General features: G+C 42.5%; 1 protein-coding gene across 1 annotated transcript in view; it reads left to right on the top strand.

The window, feature by feature from the left end:
- The first annotated feature begins 298 nt into the window (after positions 1-298).
- Positions 299-22,991, top strand: part of LOC117957776 (glycine receptor subunit beta-like) — a 49,325-nt gene continuing 26,632 nt past the window's right edge. The window contains exons 1-3 of the mRNA XM_034893799.1: positions 299-311; positions 6,636-6,638; positions 15,444-15,607. The gene's annotated coding sequence lies outside the window, so the exon portion shown is untranslated. The remainder of the gene's footprint in view (positions 312-6,635; positions 6,639-15,443; positions 15,608-22,991) is intronic.

Raw genomic sequence — 22,991 nt, 5'->3', positions numbered from 1 at the left:
TGCACATCCAGGGCACAAAGCTCCTGTTCCACCACATCCCAAAGATGCTCTATTAGGTGTAGATCTGGTGACTGTGGGGGCCGTTTTAGTGCACTGAACTCATTGTCATATTCAAGAAACCAATTTGAAATGATTGGCGCTTTGTGACATGGTGCATTATCCTGCTGGAAGTAGCCATCAGAGGCAGCCTGCACAGTGGTAACAAGGCATGATGGATCCATGTTCTCATTCTGTTTACGCCAATTTCGGAATCTACCATCTGAATGTCTCAACAGAAATTGATACTCATCAGACCAGGCTACATGTTTCCAGTCTTCAACTGTCCAATTTTGGTGAGCTCTTGCAAATTGTAGCCTCGTTTTCCTATTTGTAGTGGAGATGAGTGGTACCCGGTGGGGTCTTCTGCTGTTGTAGCCCATCCGCCTCAAGGTTGTGCGTGTTGTGGCTTCACAAATGCTTTGCTGCATACCTCGGTTGTAACGAGTGGTTATTTCAGTCAAAGTTGCTCTTCTATCAGCTTGAATCAGTTGCCCATTGTCCTCTGACCTCTAGCATCAACAAGGCATTTTCGCCCACAGGACTGCTGCATGCTGGATGTTTTTCCCTTTTCACACCATTCATTGTAAACCCTAGAAATGGTTGTGCGTGAAAATCCCAGTAACTGAGCAGATTGTGAAATACTCAGACCGGCCTGTCTGGCACCAACAACCATGCCACGCTCAAAATTGCTTAAATCATCTTTCTTTCCCATTCTGACATTCAGTTTGGAGTTCAGGAGATTGTCTTGACCAGGACCACACCCCTAAATGCATTGAAGCAACTACCATGTGATTGGTTGATTAGATAATTGCATTAATTAGAAATTGAACAGGTCCTAATAATAATACTAATAATCCTTTAGGTGAGTGTATACTGTTACCATCTGACAGAAGTCAAAAGATGAAACTTGTTAACTTTCCCACAGTATGTGATCTTTTTTCTTACTTTTCTTTACCATATTCTCCCCCCATCCAGAAAATCCTGCCCACGTCACCCAGAACACCTTGCTGCAGCAGCGTAATACCAGGCACTTCCCACTAAGACATGTAGGAGCTCCACTCAGGTACCAGAACCCGATACAGCCGCTCCACCCAGACACACACAGGTCCCTACCATGTACCTCCCCGCTCCCTGCCCGTACCCTCCTCCCCCTCATCAAATTGTCCCCCCACCCAACTTTCCTCTGTAGCCTGCCCCTTTCTTCACCTCACCTTTCTCCTCTCTTTGGCCACCGAAAAAACAAAAACATTCAACTTTAGGCAGCCAGGCATATGATTCCCCCACTTAACACAAAATAGTTGTTTTCTATTCTAACTCAACTGGTTAAATGAACTTTGATCAAACTGGAAACATAGCTGCTTGTCACGGTCAGTGTATTCTTTTGTAAGAGAAAAAGGGAACTAAGTAACGTATTCCTCTTGCACCAGTATAGTGACAAATATACCCTGTACCCTGGATCTTGTTCTTTCGGTCATGAACCAGCCTTCATGACAATAAGTGAGGGTAGGAACGAACACTGACCGGTAGAGCTTTGCCTTCTGGCTCAGCTCTTTTTTCGTCACAACCGTGTGATATATAGAATGTTATACCGCACCCGCTGCTCCGATTTTCCGACCAATCTCACGCTCCATTGTCCCTTCACTCGTAAACAAGACCCCAAGGTATTAAAACTCCTCCACTTGAGGTAAGGACTCATTCTCTACCTGAAACAAGCACTCCATCAATTTCCTGCTATGAACCATGGCCTCAAATTTAGTGTTGCTGAGCCTCATCTCAGTTGTATCACACTCGGCTGCTAACCGAAGTGTCAGTGAGTGCTGAAGGTCACAGACCGATGATGCCATCAGGACCACATCATCTGCAAAAAATCATGAATGAGATCCCCAGCCCACCGAATTGCAACCAATACCCACCCCGACTACGCCTCGATATCCTGTCCATAAATATAATAAACAGGATTGGTGACAGAGCGCAGCCCTGGCGGAGGCCAACCATCACCTGGAATTAGTCCAACTTACTGCCGAGAACCCGAAAACAGCTCTCGCTTTAGTCACACAGAGATTGGATGGCCCTGAGAAGGGACCCCCTCAACCCATACTCCCCCAGCACCTCCCATGGTGTCTCCCAGGGGACCCGGTCATACGCCTTGTCCAGATCTACGAAACATATGTAGACCGTTTGGGCATACTCGCAGGCTCCCTCCAAGATCCTTGTGAGAGTGAAGATCTGATCTGTTGTTCCACAACCAGGACGGAATCCGCATTGTTCCTCTTCAACCCTCCTTTCCAGCACCTTGGAGTAGACTTTACCAAGGAGGCTGAGAAGTGTGATCCCCCTGTAATTGGTACACATCCTCTGGTCCGACCTTTTTGAAGAGGGGAACCACCACCCCGTTCTACCACTCCCTAGGCACCGTCCCAGTCCTCTACGCAAAAATGAAGAGGCGTTTCAACCAAGACAGCCCCTCCACACCCAGAGCTTTCAGCATTTCTGGACGGATCTCATCAATCCTCTGGGTTTTGCCACTGTGGCGTTGTTTAACTACTTCAGCGACTTCCATCAGGGAAATTGACAACAATTCGCTATCATCCTCCAGATGATGGTGGTTGCCTCTACCATAGAGGGTGTGTCAACTAGATTAAGGTGTTCCTCAAAGTGCTCCTTCCACCGCCCTATTAACCCCTCAGTTGAGGAAAACAGCATCCTATCCTTACTGTACACAGCTTGGATGGTTCCCCGCTTCCCCCTCCCGAGGTGGCGAATGGTTTTCCAGGAGCACCTTGGTGCCGACCAAAAGTCCTTCTCTACGTCTTCTCCGAACTTCTCCCACACATGCTTTGCCTCTTTCACTACAAAGGCTGCAGCCCTTTGTGCTCTTTGGTACATTGCATCTGGATCACTCCGGGATAGCATAACCCAGAAAAAAGACTCCTTCAGGCGGACAGCTTCCCTGAACAATGGTGTGAACCAGGATGTTACTGGGTTACTGTCCCTTGAGGCACCTGAGACACTAAGACCACAGTTCTCCACCGTAGCTTCCCCCACCCCCCGACCCAACTCACCACCCGTTGGTAATCATTTGACAGCTCCGACCCTCTCTTCACCTGAGTGTCCAAAACATAAGGCCTCAGATCAGATGATCATTGACCTTCAGCCTAGGGTGCTCTGGTACTACGTACACTTATGAGCATCCCTATGTTTGAACATGGTATTTGTTACGGACAACCCATGACTAGCACAGAAGTACAAAAACAGACAACCACCCTGGTTTAGATTAGGGAAGCCACTCCTCCCAATCACGCCTCTTCAATCATTTCCCACGTGTGCGTTGAAATCCCCCAGCCGAACTATGGATTCCCTTGCTGGAGCCCCATACAGGACTCCATTCAAGGTCTCCAAGAAGCCAGAGTACTCCGAACTCTTGTTTGGTGCATATTCACAAACAACTGTCTGAGTTCCCACCCGCAGGCATAGGGAGGCGACCCTCTTGTCCACCGGGGTAAACTACAACATAGCGCCGCTCAGCCCGGGGCTTATGAGTATCTCCACACCCGGCCTATTTGACATCAATACTTAGAAATACTACGAGTAATTGTTATTCCCACATTTGGCTTTCAAATCAGTTCACCACCTCACCATCTGCGTCGCATAATTCCTGTCTCCAAATCCTGTCTCCATAATTGTCTCCAAAATGTACACTACCGGTCAAAAGTTTGAGGTCACTCACAACCAGGGCAGCAGTTCCCAGATTACATTATGTGCTTACATAATTGCAAAAGGGTTGTTTAATGTTTTCTTAGTTAGTTTTTTAAAATAATATCAGATTAGTAAACAAAATGTGCCTTTGGAACATTGGATGAATGGTTGCTGATAATGGGAAATGTAGATATTGCATTAAAGATCAGCCACCCACCCAGATCAGCTGGTATCCTGTCTATAATGGAGTGAAATGGAAATTTGTAAGTGACCCCACACTTTTGACCGGTAGTGCACGTAGCACGAGATAGAGTTTGCGTGGAGGTCTGCACATTACGTCAAATTTGTTTTTTTATAAATCACAACCTTTGCATTTGCCACATTTATAAATGACTGACGTTTTCGACGTGGAAATTGGTGTGGTCCATTATGCTTTTGTGTGAGACTGTCAATGTCCTCACTGAGCATCACAGAGTATATCCCACATAGTTGTGTTGAATCTTTAAAGGCTTCACAAGCATCATCAGACCAACTTTTCAGACCAGAGGTTTGTATACAGGCAGGACGTGGCTCAGGTTGTGGTCTGATCTTGCCAGGGGAGGAAGATGAGATGGCTAATATATCTTCCTGATGTCAAAACATAAATCTAGTGTTTTATTGTCTCTTGTGGGGCATGTCACATACTGGGTGAATGTAGGAAGAGTGGAGGATGGAGAGGCATGGTTGAAGACACCAGAGAAAAGAAAGAGCTGTGAATAAACAATGCGGTACAGTAACCCAATCCCTTCGTTTCTGTTTGAGGCTGACCATCTTAATACCACGGGGACAGTTGTGGACAATGACCAGGTTCCTGAGGTTAATCGTTACTAACTTGACAGCACTTAAATGTGTATTCTTAACAAGTTCAAGAACAACGCTGATGATGACATCTCAACCAATGAGGTGTTTGCAATCAGAGGCGTAAAGACAAACAAGCATCAGCATGAACCCATCAACAGGTGATGCGATAATTATTGAACAGGGATGTGTTTTGAGTTGATATTATGTCTGACATGAGTACAGTAATTAAATCAATTGAAATGTTTTAGATTGTTATATTAAAAATGGATTCAATAAGCATGTGTAATGTGAGAGAGGTTGCTGCCAGTCACATATCCACAGAGAATTATCTCCTGACTCTGCAGCTCCTCTCAGCTCTACAGAGTTTTTAACTCATTGTATTTGTGGTATTAAGGCCAAATGATAATTTGGTACATATTGTCCTATGTAGTCATTTTGTATTACTTCGAGTGCTGGTTTTGGGCCTAGACAAACGCTAGGTGGGCCAACGCCACAGTCGGCCTTCATTGCCATTAGTTCCGGGCTGTCGGCTTGGTGTGTCAGGGCCTTTTTGTTTTGTTACCCAATCATTGATTTCAGTTCCCTACCCACTACAGCTGTGTCTTGTCTTGTGTTTAGTTTCTTGTGTATTTTACCTGTAATGTTCCTTAAGTTGTTATGTTGTTCATCCTGTAATAGGTTTGCAGTGTGTAATAAATAGTATGATTTTTGTGTTTCTCTATTCTGGCTGCTGCTGTCTCTGCATTTTAGGTCTAAACCATAGATGGTTAATATGAATGGACAGATAATGTATGACGTCTTGTGGTGATCTGCAATGAGTGCTCGAGTTTATCATTACGGGTGCAGCCGTCCTGGTTGTGGATGTGACCATTTTAGATGAGAGGGAGAAGTGAGGAAGGAGTGAGGGAGGAGTGGTGTTGTGTTACACACTTTCACTGGCAATCACAACACAGCCATGCCCCAAAACACCCCCCTGTTTTATCGCCAATTTTAAAATCAACGAGACCCTAATTCAAAAATTAGCATTGTTCAGTGTTGCAGAACATTTAAAGGATTCCAACACAAAGCTCTGTTTGGAAATTTGGAGTGTTGTCAGTAAAGAGAAAAATGAAACCAATTGGTGCTGCCTACACTATGGTATCCTCCTGCTAGAGTTAGAACCCAACAGGTTTAAACAGGGCAAGTTTTTAGCCTCTAAACATTTTCAAAATGTCATTAAAAGTGACTGCCTACTCATGTGCAGGGATTCCTTTCAAGTGAGCACAGCGAATCTGACTGCTGAACATGTGACGGAAAGGCATGCATGTTGTGTTAATCCAAACATCTCTTTATTTCCTGTTTTTTCATTCATTGTCAAACTCAAACAATTCAATTTTTTATTTTTTTTTATTGACCCGTGGTCCTCAGGCCTAGACTATTGTCAAACGTGAGACGTTTTGGGCAGTTATGAAAATGTACACTCAAGGCAACAACTTCTTTGTTTATCCATAAATGCTCAAAATGGCCGCCACGTCACGCCCACGCCGTTTGACGAAAAGCTTTTCTTTTATTAACTTTTAATCTTTAAGGTGTTACAATGGCACAGTCCAAATTTGAAGTCCATCAGATGAAATCTCTAGGAGGAGTTTGTTCAAATACGACGTGTGTAAATGTTCACAATCCCACAAATTTTGGACTGTCAATTTAAAATGGCGGACTTCCTGTTGGGTTTAGGGTGGGGCTCCAATGAGCTTTGTTATGTCCTGCCATACTACATATGTGTACCAAGTTTCGTTACTTTACTTTAAACATACTGCAGGGGCTCAATTATTTTATTTGGTAGGGGCACTTACCATGATGCGACCTCCAGTTTTGGTGAGTTTTTGAGTAGCTTTTACTGCACTACCTTGAGTACATTTTACTAATTATACTTTTGTACTTTTCCTAAACCACTGCAGACATTTGAATGCTGGACTTTAACTTGTAATGTCGTAACATTGTTGTTATGTTACTTAAGATATCAGAGTACATCTTCCATCACTGGCATAAAGTCAGTGAAATGTTCTTGTACCACTTCAAAGCAGGTCCAACTCAAAGAAACCAACAGCATCAATAGATTTAACTTCCTTCCATCCTTCCTTCTGTTCCTCTCTCAGCCTTTAAATTATGTGGAAGGTACCCAGAAAAATGATGTTCATATTTGTTACACAACCTTCGGTTTAAATATTATGTTGTAGTAATGTACTTGTTTAGAGATTATGGACGACAGTAGTCCACTGAGTGTAGGATTTAAAAACAGATCAACTTTGGCTCCATCCAGTGGCCGCATCAAAAACAGATCCTGGGCATAGAGAGATGCGTGCCTCTGTTTCACAGACACACAAAACAGAACACAGAAATGTTTTATACAAAAACTTGAAGCAAAGGATTTCAAAACTGTGGTATTTCTACTTTTTCTTAAGTAAAGTAGGAGTTCTTCCTTCTCTACTGACAAGCAGACCTCACTTGTCACTTGGTCATTGAAGCAGTGCACTTTTCCTAAATTATATATTTTATAGAGTCCATTAGGGTTTTACCAACTAGTCCTACAAACCATACGACCATTTCAGTTGTTTGTTCCTACCCTCTGGTACCACCCACCGGAACATTTTATAATCTAGTGCCCCTAGTGGGGGCAGGAGATACATCCTCATATGTAAAATGGAGGTAACACTTTACAATAAGGTACACAACAAAAGGATAGTTACTGTTTTTGAAAGAGTAACAAATGATAATTACCTTTTTCAGAAGGGCAGTTACTCTTTTGTGGTTTTATGAGGATGAGATCGGATTCACTATATACATGAATGCATTATGTATTTCACGGCCTTCTGCAGCAAATTAAAATGAGACCCTATTCTTTTCAAATGAGTGTCCAGCTGGGGACAGTCCCAGACTGATTGCATAGTTAATGAAAAACCTAGTAGTTTCTGTAATAACGAGACATAGACAAAAAGTGAGAATTTAAAAATGTTTTATGAGACAGATTCCATAGGGCCCTACATTAAGGCAGTGCTAAAAATTAACTGGAGATTAGGGTTAGGGTTAGAATCAAACTTGTCTAAGCTTCCAACCAAGCCAACCCAGCGTACTAGCAGTGTAGAATTGTCTTACAAGCACATAAACAATTCCCAGTGACTTAGGCCTGGTGGGTTACCCGGTTTCAATAACCTAAAGGGGATATGCAAAATATAGGACTGATAGAGGCAAAAGGCCAGCAAAAACATAAAAAACTTAAAGGACTTATTTCTAGAACTAAGCTGTCGTATTGTTCTGTTATTGGGAGGCAGGTAATTAGACAATCTGTCCAAAGATATTTTTTTAGGGAGTTTATGGAGACAACACTGTTTGTTATAACATATAGTGTGTTTGATTTGTTTGATTGTCATTTTGTCATAAATTCATTTAACCTGATATATTACGATCTAAGTCCCCTGTACTCCTGTTGTCTAGTCTGTCGTCAGTTACGCTAATTACGTTATTAAATCCTGCCACAACGAGCCAACTTCTCCGACACCCTGCCACTGAGGACGGTTTTTCATTAAAATATATTGAATTTGAGTTATTACGAAAGCTACAACCTGGTCCAACAATACGTAAGCCAGCTAATTTATCTTTTTGGTTTTAATGCAGCACAGTGCTGTGAAAAATGTTGCTAATGCTAATTCCTATGCTAATTTAGCCAACACAAAAAGTCATGGCCAGCTATATTCACTAGGCTAACACTAGCTCTTCCAAAATTATATTAATAGCCTATCTAATGTTACATCTATTCAGATGGCAGACTGCATTCAATGTGCGTTTTTTTCTGCAAAAAACGCACCCTTGCATGGGGCAGACACCGCAGCCTTAGAATTAGACTGATCTGTTGTTTTTAGTTTAATATAGTCATTTTTACAATGCTGCTTTCTTGCAGACTTGCATGCACTTAATCATAAATTAGGTTGTCCGTTGTTGTGGCGCTATACACAAGCAGTGAATTAACCAGGTTATTTTGTAGATAGATGCATAAATAATGGTTTTCTTCCCCTCCAGATAATGGTCAAGGTCAAAGTTTATTTCTATAGCACATTTACAAACAGTCACTACTGCCTCAAAGTGCTGTGCAAATACAGAGAACAGCATAAGATAAAAAGCATAATAAATAACCGAAAAAATCTACTAAAACAGAATATGCCAAAAACAGTAAAAACAGACGACAGATAAAAACTATACTAATGTCACAGTTTAGCTTATTTTAAAAGCCAGTGCAAAAATATATGTTTTTAAAAGTCAAAGTCAAAGTCTGCTTTATTGTCAATTTCTTCACATGTCAAGACATACAAAGAGATTGAAATTACGTTTCCCCTTTATCCCACGGTGTAGACAAGACATATTTTACCAATTAGGTCCACAGACAAACATAACATTCAAGTGAACAATATAAAAAGTAAAAATAAGAAGGCATATACAATGAAGAAAATAAGAGCAGCAAAAATTTGAGTTGAGAATTGTATGCAATTGTGCATACAGTAGACAGTCAATATAATATTGCAAAAGTCAGGCCAATAAATGGCTGAGGTAGTTCTGTTTGACCTAAGTATGCAAGTGGCATAATGATGCAAGTTGTGTAAGAGCAGCAGAAGTGTGTTCAGAAGTGTTTTCAGGACAACAGGACAACAAGTTGCAAAGTGTGCAAGTATACAAGTGGACTAGTGCAAGTGGAGTAGTGCAAGTCAGCCATTGTGGGTCCAAAAGTCCAGAATGTAATGTAGCTGAGGGTGGAGGGGGGAGAGGGGGGATAGAGTTCAGCAGCCTAACAGCCTGATGTATGAAGCTGTTGGGGAGTCTGGTGGTGCGGGAGAGCAGGCTTCTGTACCTCTTCCCAGAGGGCAGTTTATCAAACAAATTGTGAGCGGGGTGACTTGCATCACTCACAATTGTGGTCGCCTTGCGGGTGAGGTGGGAGGTGTAAATGTCCTTCAGGGAGGGGAGTGAAGCACCAATAATCCTTCCAGCTGTGTTCACTATGCGCTGCAGGGCTTTCCTGTTGTATTCAGTGCAGCTTCCGCCCCACACAGCAATGCAGCTGGAGAGAATGCTCTCCAAGGTGCAACGGTAGAATGTGGTCATGATGGCTGGTGGAGCACTTGCTCGCCTGAGTTTCTGCAGAAAGTACAGGCGGCGCTGAGCTTTCTTCGCCAGTGATGCAGTGTCGGTGGTCCAGGAGAGGTATTCACTGATGTGCACCCCCGGAAATTTGGTGCTGCTTACTCTCTCCACCGCAGCACCGTCGATGGTCAGTGGCAGGTGTTGGATGTGACCTCTCCGCAAGTCCGGAAGGTACACTGGTCAGCGGACCTAAATGCTCTGACTGAAGTGTGCAAAATCAGCATAGCAGATAAACATGATGGTGCCAGCCCATTAAGAGATTTAAAAACAAACAATAAGATTAAAATGGATTCTAAAAACAACAATAGTACAATGGGTTACAGTGGTCCAGGCAATTTTTGATCAGGGCATGCACAACTGTTTCCAGTGGCTATGGGGCGGGTAAGGCTCGACCTTCCCAAGACGTCAGAGCTGAAGCTTGTTTTTACCACTGAGCTAATCTGTTTATCCAGTTTAAAAGTACTATCAATAAAAACACCAAGACTTTTTACAAATGGGCAGCAGTTTGAGGAGATTGGGCCAAGAACGCTGTTAAAACAAGAGACATCAGGCTCCCCAAAAATTCCAACTTCAGTTTTGTTGGCATTTAAAAAACAAAATCAGTGACATCCGGTCTTTTACTTCATACATTCAGATCTTTCGGAACTAAAATGTACTGTGTACTTTGACCTGTAATGTTAAATACCAGTAAATGCATATTTATTCTTTTAATCATAAAAGCTTTTAAGCTTTTAATGATTGTAATGTCAATATTGATGAGGCCCACACCCTCAGTCGTGATGATTTGAGAGACCTTTTGCCGGGGGGCGAACACTTTCTCGGGAGAAAACGAATTTGGGCTCTTACACTTAACAAAAGTATAAATTGTCAAATCTGAAAGACTTTTCCTGTGTTAACAAAAGGCTTATTTCTCTCCAATACTATTCACAAAAATCTGTGTTAGTGAGCACTTCTCCTTTGCCGAGGTAATCCATCAACCTCACAGGTGTTGCATATCAAGATCTGATTAGACAGCATGATCATTGCAGAGGTGTGCCGTAGGCTGTATTATCGTTATTAATAAAGTTTTGAATATAGGTATTAATAACTTTACAACACAGACAAAATCAAACCGGGGTAACACCCTGGAAACTCTGTGAAAACAATCTCATATGTGGCATTCCCTTTAAAATACAGATCTTAATTAATTTGATTAATTTCTCTTGTATCTCTGAAAGGAACAGACAAAGGGGTGAATTCGAGCACTGACAGTGTTCAACCAGCAATTATTACAACACATACACACAAAAATATAAAGTATAGTAGAATTTATTAACTTAAGAATTATCAATGGCCAATCAATAATCCTACAATCATCAAAACCTATATATCTAGTTACAATCTGGTTGATGTGGCTCTGGAAAGGGAAGTTCGGGGTCCCTTACTGGAGCTGCTGCCCCCGCGACCCGTTACCGGATAAGCGGATGAAGATGGATGGATGGACAATCTAGTTAGCTGCACAAACACTATTTAGCCTCAAGAGCCAGTTAGCTTTAAGGCTAACGTCTTAGAGACAGAAGGAACTCCAGGGCTGCCAACTCTCACGCATTGGCCGTGAAACACACGCATTTGACTGGTTTCACACGCTCAACCGCCACACCCTCAATCTTTGAAACATAAAAGCTACCCGTGATTGACTAGTTGTTATTTCAAAAATGATGGGGGAGTTCAACAGTGCTCCTTCCATCCATCCATCTATATCCGCTTATCCGGTATTGGGTCGCGGGGGCAGGAGCTCCAGTAAGGGACCCCTACTTCCCTTTCCCGAGCCACTTCAACCAGCTCCGACTGGGGATCCCGAGGCGTTCCCAGGCCAGGTTGGAGATATAATCTCTCCACCTAGTCCTGGGTCTTCCACGGGGCCTCCTCCCAGCTGGACGTGCCTGGAACACCTCACTAGGGAAGCGCCCAGGAGGCATCCTTACCAGATGCCCGAACCACCTCAACTGGCTCCTTTCGACGCGAAGGAGCGGCGGCTCTACTCCAAGCTCCTCTCGAATGACTGAGCTTCTCACCCTATCTCTAAGGGAGACGCCATCCACCCTTCTGAGGAAACCCATTTTGGCCGCTTGTACCCTGGATCTTGTTCTTTTGGTCATGACCCAGCTTTCATGACCATAGGTGATGGTAGGAACAAACGCTGACCGCTAGATCGAGAGCTTTGCCTTCTGGCTCAGCTCTCTTTTCGTTGCAACGGTGCGATAAATAGACTGTAATACCGCACCCGCTGCTCCGATTCTCCGACCAATCTCATGCTCCATAGTCCCCTCACTTGCAAACTAGACCCCAAGGAATGTAAACTTCTTCACTTGTGGTAAGGACTCACCTACCTGAAGAAAGCTCTCCATCGGCTTCCTGCTGAGGACCATGGCCTTAGATTTAAAGGTGCTGATCCTCATCCCAGCTGCTTCCCACTCTGCTGCAAACCGATCCAGGGAGTGCTGAAGGTCACAGACCGATGATGCCATCATGACCACATCATCTGCAAAAAGCAGCGATGAGATCCAGAGCCCACCAAACTGCAACCCCTCCCCACCCCGACTACGCCTCGATATCCTGTCCATAAATATTACAAACAGGATTGGTGACCGAGTCTTACTGCAGAGAACCCAGACACAGCTCTTGCTTTGGTCATACAGTAATGGGATGGCCCTGAGAAGGGACCCCCTCACCCCATACTACCACAGCACCTCCCACAGTGTCTCCCAGGGGACCCGGTCATACGCCTTTTCCAGATCCCCAAAACACATGTTGACTGGTTGGGCATACTCCCAGGCCCCCTCCAAGTTCCTTGCAAGAGTGAAGATCTGATCCGTTGTTCCACGAACAGGACGGAATCTGCATTGTTCCTCTTCAATCCGAGGTTTGACTATTGGCCAAACCCTTCTTTCCAGCACCTTGGAGTAGGCTTTACCAGGGAGGCTGAGAAGTGTGATACCCCAGTAATTGACACACACCCTCTGGTCCCCCTTTTTGAAGAGGGGAACCACCAACCCGGTCTGCCACTCCTTAGTCACTGTCCCAGACTTCCACGCAATGTTAAAGAGGCGTGTCAAACAAGGCAGCCCTTCCACACCCAGAGCTTTTAGCATTTCTGGACGGATCTCATCAATCCATGGGGCTTTGCCGCTGTGGAGTTGTTTAACTACCTTAGCAACCTCCACCAGGGAAATTGATGACAATCCCCCATCCTCCTGCTCTGCCTCTACCACAGAGGGCGTGTCAGCTGGATTTAGGAGTTCCTCAAAGTGCTCCTGCCACCACCCCATTACCTCCTCAGTTGAGGTCAACAACGTCCCATTCTTACTGTACACAGCTTGGATGATTCCTCGCTTCCCCTTCCTGAGGTGGTGAACCGTTTTCCAAAAGCACCTTGGTGCCGACCGAAAGTCCTTCTACATGTCTTCTCCAAACTTCTCCCACACCCATTGCTTTGCCTCTGTCACGGCAGAGGCTGCAGCCCTTCGGGCCAGTCTGTACCTTGCAACTGCCTCCGGAGTCCTATGGGATAACGTATCCCGGAAAGACTCCTTCAGTCGGACGGCTTCCCTGACCACCAGTGTCCCCCAGGGTGTTCGTGGGTTACTGTCCCTTGAGGCACCTAAGACCCTAAGACCACAGCTCCCTGTCGCAGCTTCAGCAAGGGAAACTTTGAACATTGCCCTCTCAGGTTCAAAGCCTCCAAAAGCGCTCCCTGTGTGTGGAATCTTTGAAATGTTGAAAATTAAGAACACTTTTTTCCTGAGCGATCCCATGCGCTTCAGGTATGAGCTTTGAGTATTACAGACCCGTTCGTTGCTTTGTGTCCACTCTCTCTATAAAAATAGAGGTGAACAGCACGGCTGCTAAGTGTAGCAACTTCAGTTCATTTCAGTGGACTCGCTCTGCTGGGGGCAGTGGCGTCCGTGCTTAGACCTCCGATGAAGAGCAGCGGAAAGCCACCTCTTAACTTTGGGCCTCTGTGTCTGTCAGACGGTCTGAATGAGATCCACCATATCAGCGAAGCAATGACATGCACAGCAACTCTCCAAATCTCGGACAACAGAGATGGGGGAGTTATCTTTTGAATATGCACAAAGTTGCAAACATGAGCAGAAATCTGATGAAACACAACTGAACTATATGAAGTCCATGGGGTTTATGAATTCATTCAAATTAATTATTGTATGATTCACATGAATAAGTGCCAAATGCCCATTTAAAGAGATTTACTTCCCCAACAAAACACCTGAGGGCCTTATTTCTTTGATGTTTTCAATTGTTTCCAGCATAAATTGATGTAGAAATGGGTACACATAGGTACAGAATGTGTTTAATCTTCTCAAAAAATCTGGAAACTAAACCTATGCCATTGGGTTGCCAGGCAAGCTATGACTGGTCCAGCTGTGACTGGGGGGCGGATACTGGTAAACCTTGGGCCACTTTTGTGTGTGTGTGTAATCAAGTGATGACTGGTTAACAATAATGTAAATGCTAATACCTGTTGATACAATAACAATGCAAAGGCTCTTAACCCTACAGTTTTGCTCATATCATGTAAGATATGACTAGACTTTTATCCATTTCTTTGCACAAAACTCTCCAGAAAGTGCCATTTAATGGTTTTATTTTCCCCAAACAATTCCCTGGCGGGCATAAACCCCGACCCCCCTAGAGAGAGCCCCCCATCCCCCCTACACAGAAAAATTCCCAATTTAAACCCTGAAGGATAATGATGCTGAAAGAGCCAAAGAAATTGTTTTGTACGCTGCAAATACGTGGGTTGGCCCCACCAAATCTTAATCCAAGGTTTTTGGAAAAATTGGCAGCTCTAGAACACTGCCAGTATGCAGAGCTTGTCCGGTGAGTATTTCAAAATAAAACAGGAGGTCAAGACAATCAAAACACACCTGTACTAAAAACAGGGACCTGGACCTGACACCCACTAACATCAGGCTTCTGCCTGCAGTGAGAGCCCAAAACAATAAGTTACTTGCAAAATAACGAGAAACTTCCCCCAAAATCACAAATGTGCTAGATGCACTAGAGGAATGGTGGGGGGACTCCACATTGCTCCTCCTCACACATCCGCAACCTCTGAGTTATTTCAAAAGCATCTCCGCATGTGACGCTAACACATTACTTGGCAGCAGTTAACACTAGCCTACATTTATCTAATAGCTCACTTAAATACGGTTAAAATGCGGAAATGGTGTAAAGTATGGCTGTATTTCACTGGATCAGATTCCAACACTGGGACGTACAACAGTAGTCAACATCAGGAAGTTGTAGGTCATTCATGTTTTATGTCACTTAAACTGATTGGTTTATATTAGATGAAGGTTTACGAAGTAATATTGCCTAGAGAAAGCAAATATAAGGTGAAAAGAACTGGTCGAAGCACAGAGCCTTGGGTAATACTGTGATTAAATTCAGTGTCCATGGTGGATGATTTAAACCTGCTTTCAGTGACAGGCTATACTGACGCAAGAGTGCGTTTTGTTATTTGATTATCCCTCTTTCTGTAGTTCTCTAACTGGGAGCAAAAATATAAAGTATTTTTTTTATTTATTAAATCATCTCATATGGGTGAATTAATACAAAAGCAGCCTATTAATGATGAAATGTCAGTACATCTATTAAGATAGAGAAAAGTATCCCACTGTGCTACTACCCCCTAGGAACTGGGAACAGGATGCAAGAGCAGTGCAGATAAAGGAACACACACAGGACAGCGCAGCAGAGAGAGAGCGAGAGAGAGGACATGCAGTCGGGCTCCAGCATCTCAGTTAGTAACCACTGACTCCCTGTAATGCAGCAGAACTGATGATCTGACACTCTAGAGGTAAGAACCAGCCAAGTATGCAATGTCTTTCTATGTCTTATGGTTCTTTGCAGTTGCAGTCATTGGGTACAGCATGTGTGTGTGTGCGTGTGCACGAGAGGGAGAGAGAAAGAGAGCAATACAGAGGGAGTACTAGATCTTGTTACCTCAGACTGAAGGGCAATGCCTAGAATTTTGGTGCTGTCCTGTCCTTGTGTGCATGTATGTGTATGTATGGGAGAGCAGTACATTCCACTTCCATGACTTGTTACATTTTTCCTGTCTAACACATAGAGAACCATGTCTGTGTGTGTGTGTGTGTATGCGTGTGTGTGACCATAACGGCTTCAGCGAGCTGTGTCATCGCATCTTGACAGCGTAGTCTAACGCCGCAGTCCACCCCCCTCTCCACCCCCAACCCCACCCCCAACACCTCCACCCCCTCACACTCCTATAGTCCCCTCTCTTTCCCTCTCCCTATCCACCTCTCTCTTCGGCTGATTCTCATGTTTTATAATATATACTTTTGACTCTCCTGTCTATTATATTTTACTGTTATACAAATGTTTAGACCTTAAAGGCAGGGCACAGCTCTGAAGGGTTTAGCCTCACAAAGACCACAATATATATTTATATATATATATGCATTTGTGGATCCATGTGTATACGTGAAATGGGTTTTGCACGTTTGATTGCTTCCTGTTAGTTTGCGGACTATGGTTGTCCCATTCGTACCAAGGCGGCTCTGTACAAAAGTATCCATGTGTTAGGTGCATTTACTAGCTACACCAGCAGGTGACAACATTCCCTCACATGAGCTGATGGACATTCAGTCTGCACTGAAATAAATCTAAAACTAGCATGGGCATCTGCACAACATGAGAGTGTAGGATCTTTATTTAACCAAACGATCATCATGAATAGCAGCAAAAGATGCTGACAACTCCATGGCTACTGTTAATTTCAGCTAACGTTAAACACAACCAGCATCTGTAGGTGGAAATGCATTAATGGATTTTAATTCATAATACAACAGGATCTCAATAGTCTACATTTACCACTGTCAGGAGATCAGTAAATATTGTGGTTCCATAGTGATTGAATCAGATGTAGGACAGTTGCAAAATGATCACTAGCCCAATGACAGTAATTTAAAGGATAAATTCTTTGTAAGCCATGATGTTAGTTTCTGATACATGATTGTGAAGTTTTGTCCAATATATCATTTCATACCTTTCTTTCTCATCAACGATGCATTCTATTGCTGCTCCATCTAAATTTTTCTGTGAAAGGATATAGTTTACTATTTATGTTATTACAATGTGTTTCTATATTTGTATTTAACTAAACACGAGTCTACTTTTGAAACCTTTAGTATAGTCATATGCATTACCCCATAATGCCAAATAGCCCATCAAATAAAGAATAGTACTCACTCAATTGAATGGTGTTAAAGAAATTAACATAAGTAATCCTCACTCACTCGCCGGGAAAAGTCTGACTGATGAATGCAACTGTGTTGCAGTTACAGTTTTATTTATTTTATGTTCCACTGTGTTGCACTGTGTGAGGTTTGAGTGAAGTATGCATTTATGTGCAAGTAAAGTGTGTATGTACTGTATGTGCAAGTGAAGTTAAAAGGCTATCTATGTAAAAGTGAAATACAAATGTCCGTGCCATATATTTACAGTATATATGTCTATGTGCAAGTGAAGTATATATGTGTGAGTGATATTCTCCAGCAGCATGTCTATACTGCTGGAGAATATAATGTTAAGCTAGCTGTAAAGCTGAAGAATGCATTGCCTGCAACAACCTTTAGGGAGGATAGCATACTATATGTTTGTGCATGTGAAGTATATACGTATGTGCAAGTAAAGTATGCATGTACTGTATGTGCAAGTGTTTAGAACTACATTTAATGTGGTTACTAATGTTACACATCATGATAGCATGCACACCAAGTAATCATTAGCAATACACACTTACGACCCATGGACAGGGAAGAGCAATTACAGCATTTTGGAACGATCATTTTATATATATATATATATATATATATATATATATATATATATAATTACAGTAAATATGCATGATTTTGGTAAATTTACAGATCGAATGGTAATTCTTTTTGATGACCATTTTCCCAAATAAATCTTAAAATCCAAAAACAAAGTCCACCACCCTGTCCTTTTGGATTAATAATAATAATAATAATACATTTTATGTAACAGTGCCTTTCTAAGCATTTAAGGGCGCTTTACAGACATTAATTAATTAATTGGTTGATGAAGGGGTCAGGCAACTGGTCCTTTGCTTTTAACTTCATCAGCAATTCCTTCTTAATGGAAATTAAGGCCAAGTCTGACAGTTGGAGCCGGCTCACTCATGTTCCTCAAGTAGGTTTTCGTGTGCTTCAGCATAAAAATGTGCATATGACCTCTCCACAGAGGCAGTAGACACAGGGATTGTCAGGATGAGACATGTGAGATTGTACACTTGTGTTTGTACTTTTTTTTAAAGTAACCTGCAAAGACATGCCATACATGACAGCGTGTTCATTACAGAGTCGGGGGCTGGTTAAAACATGCATCTCAGCTCTCATCAAATCTGAAAAAGCAGCATTGGGAAAATGGTCACTGTAGCGCCAGAAATGTTGTGGACGTCTCCAAGAGCAAAACCTTGGTTTGGGAGAGTTTCAGAGACAACAATTGTGTTGGAAAAGATACTGTTGAACTGATTTCATCCAAAAACAGCAAAGAGGGCGATGTATCCATCAGCACAACGGACAGTGTCAGCATCAAACTCTGCGTGCTGGTCTACGATGCTCTCAAACACCCAGGGGAGTTGCTGTGCATGGCTTTTCATCATATGGAAACAATTTTCTTTCTTAATGTTAATTTATAGTTAGAGCATTACGTGTTTATGAGTGGGTAAATTCATCACCTACACTATAATTCTTATGATTAATGTTAGGATTTTAACCCCAAAGGGGTGGAACCCTATTGTTTTTCTCCGGGTTACCATCATTATTTGTTGTCTTCCGCTGCGGCTCAAATTGATGTGAGCTGTAATCACAAAACTTGGCAGAATTTTTGAAAGGCCACGCCACTCACACATAAGGTCCGATTGACTTGAAATTTCTCACACATACAGTACAAGCCCAAAGTTTGGTTAAAACTTCTCATTTAATGCGATTCCTTTATTTTCATAACTATTTATATTGTAGATTCTCGCTGAAGGCTTCAAAAATATAAATGAACACATATAGAATCATGTACTTAACAAAAAACTGTGAAATGACTCCTAAATAGGTCTTATGTTTTAGATTTCCCAAAGTAGCCACCCTTTGCTTTTTTGATAGCACTGCAAACCTTTGGTGTTCTCTCAATGAACTTAATGAGGTAGTCACCTGAAATGGTTTTCCCTTTACAGGTGGGCCTTGTCAGGGTTAATAAGTGGAATTTCTTTCCTAATTAATGGGGCAGGGACCATCAGTTGTGTTGTGCAGAAGTCAGGTTGATACACAGCCGACAGCCTATTGGACGACTGTTAGAATTCATACTATGGCAAGAACCAATCAGCTAAGTAAAGAGAAACAAGTGGCCATCATTACTTTAAGAAATGAAGGGCAGTCGGTCCGGAAAATTGAGAAAACTTTGAATGTGTCCCCAAGTGCAGTCACAAAAACCATCAAGCGCTACAACGAAACTGGCTCACACAAGGACCGCCCCAGGAAAGGAAGACCGAGAGTGACCCCTGCTGCTGTTCATCCGAGTCACCAGCCTCAGAAATCGCAGCTCAGATTAGAGATCAGATGAATATCACACAGAGTTCAAGCAGCAGACACATCTCTAGAACAACTTTTAAGAGGAGACTATCAGGCCTTCATGGTCAAATAGCAGCTGAAAACCACTGCTAAGGAGAGGCAACAAGCAGAAGAGATTTGTTTGGGCAAAGAAACACAAGGAATGGACATTAGACCAGTGGAAGTCTATGCTTTGGTCTGATGAGTCCAAGTTTGAGATCTTTGGTTCCAACCGCCGTGTCTTTGTGCAACGGAGAAAAGGTGACCGAATGGATTCTACATGCCTGGTTCTCACCGTGAAGCATGGAATAGGAGGTGTGATGGTGTGGGGGTGCTTTGCTGGTGACACTGTTAGGGATTTATTCCAAATTGATTGCATACTGAACCAGCATGGCTACCACAGCATCCTGCAGTGGCATGCCATCCCATCCTGTTTGCTTTTAGTTGGACCATCATTTATTTTTCTACAGGACAATGACCCCAAACACACCTCCAGGCTGTGTAAGGGCTATTTTACTTAGAAGGAGAGGAATGGAGTGCTGCGCCTCCACAATCACCGGACCTGAACCCAGTCGAGATGGTTTGGGGTGAGCTGGACCGCAGAGTGAAGGCAAAAGGGGCAACAAGTCCTAAGCATCTCCAGGGAATCCTTCAAGACTGTTGGGGAATCATTTCAGGTGACTACCTCTTGAAGCTCATCAAGACAATGCCAAGAGTGTGCAAAGCAGTAATTAGAGCAAAGAGTGGCTACTTTGAAGAAACTACAATAAACATGTTTTCAGTTATTTCACACTTTTTTGTTAAGTACATAATTCCAAACTTTTGGCCTGTACTGTATGCATCTCTGTGGTTTACATAATAGGCTCTAGGAAAATAAAGGTCTGCCTTGATGGATGTTTGGCTAATTTACATAATGTGAAAAACAGTAATTTGACAATTTTGATTCTGTCAAGACCAAAATTGGTATACTGCCTTGCGGGACTGAAATACACATTTCTACCATAAAAGATTTGTGACAAACTATGGCCGCCATCAATTGAAGATTTTCGCAAAGGGCGGAGCTTAGCAGGAAATTGGCCACAACTCACTAACAGATTACACAATTATCATTCAAATTGAAACATATCTTCAGTGTATCTTGAGGAACAGGCCGACACAAAGGTTGTGAGTTTAACCCAAAAGGGGGGCCCCAAAAATACCACAAGTATGTACCGCAAAACTTGGTGGATGGAATTTCACCACAATGGTTACACAGGGGCGTGTAGTAACCATAATCTGAAGTGTCATATTTATTGGCGCATGTGGGCTACTTAGCATTATATTAGCTAATTATATACCTGATCCATGATGACATGTACAGCCGCATGTCATTCTTCCACCACTGGTTATAGGGGTTGTACCCAACTAATGATGTGGGCTACGTAGATAACTAGGGGGGGTTCAGGGGAAAGCCTGGTCTGATTAGGAGAGACGACATTCATCCCACTTTGGACGGGGACGCTCTCATATAAAAAAATCTGACCGAGTCTATTAATAACCACGATGTCTGCCCCCCTGACTCAGATCAGTTAAATCCAAGGTAAACAAAAGATGCACTATACTTAAGAACTTAATTGATCTGAATTCTTAGAGTTTTTATCGTTTGTATTCCTCAAATCAGACAAAGTACTTATTGCAGGTTTTTTGTTTAATACCCATGTGGACGTTGACGATAGCCTTATTATTGCTTAGATTTATTATTGCTCATTACTACATTAAATTGGTTTAAGTCAGAGTGTTCATAAGGCCACTGACTGTTTTAACCACACCCTTGACCTTGTGCTGCCACATGGCATCGAAATGAAAGATTTAATAGTATTTCTGCCGAATCCTTTGTTATCAGACCATTCTCTAAATTAAAACAAATCTCGCAAATTTAGATTTGCAAGACTGAAAATGTATAGGAAGGCCCTCGGAAATGCCAGATCAGCCTATAACTCATCACTAATAGAAGAAAATAAGAACAACCCAAGGTTTCTTTTCAGCACTGTATTCTATTGAGCCATCTATTCCTATAGCTCTGAGTTGTGACCACTTTATGAGTTTCTTTAAAGATGATATTATAACTAGAGATAAATTTCATCACCTTTTGCATTCAGCTTCTAACAGTCGACCTTTAAAGGCAGGACCGCTAGAAAGAAGGACAAGCTATTTGTCCCTATAGACCCCAACCCCATCCCAACGAGGCTAGATATGATCTCATCACTAGATATGATCAATATGTCTCTATTAACAGGTTATGTAGTGCAGTAATTTAAAGTAGCTGTGATAAAACATCGCCCACCCTGAGGTCTTAGCTAACCATAGACCTATTTCTAATCTCCCCTTTCTCTCCAAGATCCTTGAGAAGGTCGTTGCTAATCAGTTCTGATTTTCCTTTTCAACATAGCAATCGTTTACTTGAGGACTTTCAGTCAGGATTTAGAATACATCATAGCACAGAGTAGGCACTAGTGAGAATTACCAACAACCTTCTACCTGATTCAGACAATGGACTTGTCTTTGTACTTGTTTTACCAGATCTTAGTGCTGCATTCAACATCATTGACCATACCATACCGTTACAGAGAATGGAACATTTATTTGCTTTAAAGAAATCAAATTAAGATGGTTTAAGTCCTGTTTATTTGATTGATGTCAATTTGTTAATGTTACTCTCCTTATACATGCTTCCTCTAGGCAATATTATAAGGAAACACTCAATTACCTTTCAATGTTATGCAGATGACACCCAATTATATCTATCTATCAATCAAGCCAATCAAAACCAGTCAGTTAGCTAAACTTCAGCATGCATTAAAGGTATAAAATCTTGGATGAACTACAATTTTCTGTTGAAACAATACGCAAAATGTACATATTTTTTGTTTCTCTAGTAAATTAAGGACTTTAGGTCACACTAGGAGGTCACACATTGGACCTTGTGTGTTCTACCGGCACTACACCCCTCCATCTATACTGCCTGGACCTTGCTGTCTCTGATCATCATGATATCCTCTTTACTATCCCCACCTCTCCCAAAACATCAAATCAGGGAGCACCCCAGCTCTAACAAAAGTATTAGCCACCCACTTGGCCACCAAAACATCCTGACCACAGTGGATGCCATGGCAGCCCACTAGAACACTGCTCTGTCTCTGAGCATAGACTTTCTTAAAACTTGTACGGTCTTCTTCACCTGTTCCGCTCCTTGGTACACCACCGAACTTCACTCCATTCAAGCCTCTGGTCACCGACTGGAGAGACTTTATAAAATAACTGATCTCACTACCCTCCTTTAGGCCTACAAAGGACATGCTGTTGAAGCTATTTCCAAAGCCTTCATTGGCAACCAGCAAAACTACCCCAGAATGCTGTTTTCCACAATTAACCAGAGGTGGGTAGAGTAGCCAAAAATTGTACTCAAGTAAAAGTACTGTTACTTCAGAATAATTTCACTCAAGTAAAAGTAGTCATCTAAATAATTACTTGAGTAATAGTAAAAAAGTACTTGATGAAAAAACTACTCAAGTAGTGAGTAACTGTTGAGTAACGTCTGATTTATTTCTTAACACA

The sequence above is a fragment of the Etheostoma cragini genome, chromosome 2 (assembly GCF_013103735.1).
Source record: "Etheostoma cragini isolate CJK2018 chromosome 2, CSU_Ecrag_1.0, whole genome shotgun sequence".
Classification (NCBI taxonomy): domain Eukaryota; kingdom Metazoa; phylum Chordata; class Actinopteri; order Perciformes; family Percidae; genus Etheostoma; species Etheostoma cragini.
The sequence above is the reverse complement of the archived record's forward strand: the minus strand, read 5'-3'. Positions and strand labels throughout refer to the sequence as shown.